This window comes from Adiantum capillus-veneris, chromosome 11, assembly GCF_014529385.1.
Source record: "Adiantum capillus-veneris isolate H3 chromosome 11, ASM1452938v2, whole genome shotgun sequence".
Taxonomy (NCBI): domain Eukaryota; kingdom Viridiplantae; phylum Streptophyta; class Polypodiopsida; order Polypodiales; family Pteridaceae; genus Adiantum; species Adiantum capillus-veneris.
This window is the reverse complement of record NC_140941.1, coordinates 11955702-11961701: the sequence shown is the minus strand read 5'-3', so window position 1 is coordinate 11961701 and position 6000 is coordinate 11955702.

Sequence of the window (6000 nt, the reverse complement as noted above, 5' to 3'; positions counted from 1 at the left end):
AAAGCTCAAGAAAGATGTGGGGTTGAATAAACCTAGTGCTTGGAATGTATTTGTTTGGAGTGTACAAAAAGCTATCAAAATTGCGGGTCCTCGGGTAAAAAGGCCAATGAGGCACATATCAAACATCTCACAGAGGAGGTAGTTCAATTAGCCTCTAGGAAGGCTGTCGGACTAGCTACCGAAGATGAGCACAAGCGATGGCTTGAAGCTAAATCTCACTTGGCCAACGAACAGCTGGAGGAAATCAAGAAGGCGAGATTGCTATCTAGGGAACTTTCCTGCAACTAGAGCCTTCTAACCAAACACATTTTTTTAGGGATCTGAAAGTGAGGAAAAGTCGAGGCCGCGTGCAAGTGCTCGATGATGAGAAAGGGAATACAATTCAAAACCAAGATGAGATGGCTACACTTATGCTCAAGTATCTCAGCCAGATTATCAGCCAGCCAGAGACCCAATCTCAAGAAGTGGAAGAAGCCCGGGCGTCTTTACTTGGTAGTGTAGAAAAGAAGGTCCTCCAGGAGGAAGCCAACCACATGGAAAAGGCCTTCTCTGAGGAGGAACGCTCAGTGGCACTTAAAGCTCTTGGCAAGGATAAGTCCCCCGGCTAGGATGGACTGACGACTGAATTCTTCAAGGAATTTTGGGATGATCTCAAGGGTCTAGTTACACGGATGGCCAATCTATCTGTTTCAGAAGAGTCGTTGGATGCAAGTGTTAAGAGAGGGCTTATCAAGCCCATCCCCAAACAGATTTTCTACTCTCAACTTAAACATTGGTGTCCCATTACGATGATGTCAGTAGCATACAAAATTATTGCCAAGGTGATAGCTCTCAGACTTGCCCCCCTCTTGAGTCGGATCATCTCTCCCCATCAACACGGGTTCATTAAAGGGAGATCTATATATGACAATATCTTGGCAGCAATGGTAGGAATAGAGTATGCATCCTTCTCCAAGCAAGAGTGCATCTTGCTGCAGCTGGACCTCGACAAAGCCTATGATAGGATAGAATGGTCCTATATAGAAGAAGTCATGGGAGCGCTGGGCTTTGGGCCTCGCCTTTGTCGCCTCATACGCACACTAGGCATTGGCAGCCAATCAGAGCTCCTGTTTGACAGAATTGTGGGATCTTTTGAGGTTTAAAGGTCTATTAAGCAAGGATCTCCCCTGGCCCCCTTGATGTTCACCATCAGGTCGCATCCTCTCATTACGATGCTCGAAGCCAGTGCTGCGCGGAGAGAGATTCAAGGTCTAGCATTGCCGAGCAACGACCAGCTACTACTGGCCAAAATGTTCGCAGATAATTCGCTCATATTCTTGAAGGCGTGCCCTCAAGTTGTCATGAGAGCTCTAGACATTGTGCAAACATTTGTCATGGCCTCGGGATCCAAGTGCAATATAGAGAAGTCAGACTAATCTCCCTGTCGAAAAATGACTCTTTTGACCTTGCAATCTGCTGGACAGGAGAGATTATCTCAAAAAGGAGTGTATTTAGACACCTGGGAGCCCCCGTAGGGGTGGACGTAACCCACAGTCAAAGATTTCAATGGATCATTGAAAAAATAAGCGCCAAAATGAGAAGGTGGGAGTTTGTTCTCCTACCCTTCCAAAGTCAGATTAGAGTGATCGATACCTTTATAATCCCGTATATTGCTTTCCTCCGCCCCGTGCTCAAGATGGCTAAGTGTAACTGGAAAGAATTCTTAAAACCAGTGAAAAGGTTTCTTTGGGCTCGGCATTCTTAACCCTGTATCTCATGTTGAGGCCCTTTGTGCCAAATTTATGGTCTCATTGGCTAAACAGGACCAAGCTTGGGCTATCATGACCAAGGAAATGCTTGATGCAGCAAAACTGAGATCGAAAGGGGGAAAGTGGAAGGAGGTTGGGATGCACGACAAACTTCTCGCCCCGAAGTGGTCTTATCTTAGATCTGGTGGACTCTCAGGGAGCTGATGAGGAAGTGCAAAAGTGATGTTGAGGCTTTGGAATGGGGGGAAGTAACCAGACACTTTAAAAAGTCCATATTGCACTAGTCCCCTTGGCTCTTTAAAATATTGGCGCCACCGCAAAGCCCTTACTGGATAGAAATGGCCAGGAAGGTGAGTAATAAGGGACTTGTTCGACTAGAGCAATTCAGGGATGGCAACAAGAAGTGCTGGAAAAATTACTGACTCTTTAGCCATCCAATTTCAACTGGATGGCTTTGAGATCTTACTAGTCTATAGGTGATTAAAGAGCTTGATAAGGTGGTGATGCCAATTTGTGAATCCAACTTTTAATGGGATGCTTGGAGATAGCTCGGGAGTAGCCTCTTTTGGAAACCTCACTCTAAAGTCATTTACCATGCATTAATGAACGAGGCTAATTGGTGTAGCCCCCTCAACAAATTATGGAAGAGGCACTGGATGAAAAAACGGTGGGAGGGAGTCATGGAGAACATTTGGAAGCCAAGATGGCCTCAGTATGTGAAGATATTTCTGTGGAAAGTGATGTGGGGTGTTCTGCCGCCGACGGGCGTAAAGATACAAGAAAGAGGCATCGAGTCCGATCATTGCTCGGGGTGCAGAATTGCTAGTGAAGACCTAGCCCACCTTTTCATGGGATGTCAGGCAATCAAGGGCATGGCTGGGAAAATATGCAAGTGGATTCAAAGGACATGGCAAATTAAGTTCTTCAAGAATGATTTGTTCTTTGGTAGTAACAGGATGGGAAGTTATGCTCTTCTCATCTGCACTCAAATAATCAGGTACTACTTCTTGCACCATATTTGGCAAGCGAGGAACCGCTGCGTGTTTGAGGGAATCTAGCTGTGGCAAGATTTTGTGGAATCATGCAAGAGAGCAGAATGATGATCCACATGATCGATCGCAAACAAGCCTCAGAAGACTGGTCTAGAACAATACATAACATCTTGTAATAAGTAAAGCCGGTGAGTAGGAGTGGTTTCTCTGCCAAGCAAATAACTTGTAATCCTTTGACCCTCAATGCTCGGTCTGAGCTCGAGGACATTTTTGTTCTTAATACTTTCCACTCACAATTGTGAGTTTTGCCCAGAAAAAAAAAAAAAGGTAACAAAATAGCAACAAGGAGTTTAAATGTTGAACTTGTTGGGAGGGACAATGTATCTAGGGTAGAGGAGCCAGTAGGGGGACGGGTAACTTGGGGAGCTTGAATCTCTCCTCCGAGTTCAATTTTTTGCGTTGAGTAGCTCAATTTAATCGCCTTTTCACAAGCTTTCGAAAAAAATAATTTGGGATTGGTCGGGTTTGACAGTCAGTAGTTGTGGCTTGATTTTTGAAATCAAGTGTCTCAAAAATCGACATGAATAAGAACACCAATGGGGGCAAAAGAGGTAAAATGCAACCACGGCATCTTGAACCCATGCCTTGGCCAATGAGAAGGCTTTTTTTTGGAATGAACTAACCCTTTAAAATGCCACTTTTTTGTACTTCTTTTGGTCCCCAAACATATTAAAATTAGAGATTCATGTGTCTTTTCTCTTGGGCGTACCACAACTGGCCCCTCTACCCTAAGGGAGGTATTTTAGCAACGTGCGAGATTAGGAGCAAGGAAAGTGAAGGTTGGTCATGGCAAGGACAGCTCCATAAGGCTCACAGATCTCTTTTGGTATTCTTTAAGAGGCTGAACAAGGTGGGGGAGTAGCGTTGGAGTAAAGCTAATGGTTGAATGCGGCAAAGGAAGGTGCCTTCGTTATCTACAGCTGCTTAGCTCTAGCCTCTACCCAAAGAGCCTATGGTTTCGTTCAACGGCTCGTTATGGACTGATCTCGTCATTATAGGTTCCTGTTGCTTGTCGGTCGGTCAGGCTTGGGATGGTGTCTTGTGGCGGAGTCCGGCTCTGTATTTCCTGGCCCGTCTAATGCTCTTACGTTTCTATTGTGTATTTGTTCGGAGGTAGTCAGGGCTCTCTCTCAAGAACTTTTGGACAAATTCTCACAATAATTCCCACATTGTGACTTACCTCAACATCATGAGCTTCTGTGAGGGAGGCACTGCATACCTAGTTAGGTACGATTGGGGGCAGGGGACCGCCGGCCCGGTGGGGGGGCCAGCAGTCCCCTGCCCCCAATTGTAGCTAGCTAGGTATGCAGTGCCTCTCATACCTAGCTAGGTACGATTGGGAGCAAGGGACCACCGGCCCGGTGGGGGGCCAGCAATCCCCTGCCCCCAATTGTAGCTAGCTAGGTATGTAGTGCCTCTCGAGCAGAAGCTCGTGATGTTGTGCATTGTATGAAAAACATTGTAAAAGACTCTATTTTCCTACATGAGAAAATTTCTAAACCTTCTTGTGTTAAGGCATGTGGTCTGCATGTGACAAAGGTGGCAACATGGTGACACCCTCCGAGGACTCTGCTGCTCACATTGTTAGTATATGGGTATCGCTCGATGTATGGCAAGTCGTGGCTCCTTGATAAAGCCGGAACTTTGTATGTTTTGTTGCTGGGAGCCATGGCTCATTATGAGTATGGCTACTGTTATAATTCTTTTTGGTAAGTTAATACATATAACACTCACAATTGTAAGCATTGCAAAAAACAATTTTAAAAAAAGGACCATGAGGGTGGTCAAAGGTGACTGTTGGTAGCTAGGAGAAAGGAAAGGGATAAAGAGCCATGGTGGGAGTCGATATTATGGGAATTCCTAGCCGTCAAGAGTCGAAAGGAGGGAGATGTCAAGAGGTTGTCGTATCAGTGTGCACTGGCGATATTATGGAATTCAGGGCCGTCAAAAGTCGGAAGGAGCGGCCTCATCACTATATGGCACATCTCCAGACAACAATGCAATCTCAACCATCCATCGACTCGGTGAACTAGAGGTAAACTAAGGGTGAACTCGGGGCAAAAATGGCACCCCCAATCCACTCCTAATTCACCCCCCTAAGTTCACCCGCCTCACGGGCTGTGGGTCGAACCCGAGACGTCTCGGTTGCCACACGAATGCCTTACCACCACACTAACGCGCGTCGCTGTCCATGTTGGCATGGCACATGATCACACCCTAGTTTACCCGCCCCTAGTTCACCCTTAGTTCACCCACCCCTAGTTCACCCTCAGTTCACTGCATGATCCAACGGCTGAGATTAAAGTAAAGCCATCTCGCCCCCTCCAAATTTGGGGCCCTAGATCTTCTGAGCCAGAGCCGTGCCATATAGTGATGAGGAAGGAGGGGGCTGTCGAATCATTCTGCACTGGCGATGATGTCATAGTGTAAGATGTGACATTGTGGTTGTTGAGGTGTCATTACTTCATCACAGTTCAACTGTTGACTTGCCAACTTCTCATGAGAGGCTCAAGCTCTAGATCCTGCATGCTGACTTGTCGAGCATCCGACGGTTGTAAGCATGAATTCCGCTCATGAAAGTGGAGGATGCAGGGTTGAGATCTGCAGCTCTCCGTCCACTGTTGACCATGATGGATATTTGCTCACAAACCAGAGTCCCATGAAAGTTACACATCTTGGGAAAACCTTGAGGGTGAAAGGTTTGAGATGGTGAGAAGTCATTACCACCCATGTGACTTGTCCAGTGGTGGTGTTTGTAAATTTCCAGCAGCCCCTCGAAAGCTTTCACCAAAAGGCGGCTGGCGGCTATTTGCCGACCTCCCTCTCTATATAAGAGTTGAGTTGCTAAGCCTACAGGGAGTGTGCATCAGAGAGAACTCGCCGAGCTCTGTCATAGGAGGTGGATGAGGTCACGGGTTTAAAAGATAGACCAACAGCCTCAATTATAAGCAGCGCAGGACGAGAGATGGGATCGATAGCTCTCTGGAAGCCATTGATTGACAACCGGCCCTCGCTGTGCGACGACAAGGTTTTGCTCTCTCATGTTACTCGATGATAGGGTGGGCTACAGGATAATGGAAAGTGGTTGGAGAAAAAAGAAAGAACTTTGTTTCCACACCCGACAAGAGCGGGGAGCTTCAACACACAACCCCACTTAAAGGACACACAACCCAAGTGAATTTAGTGCTAATTCAGCATCA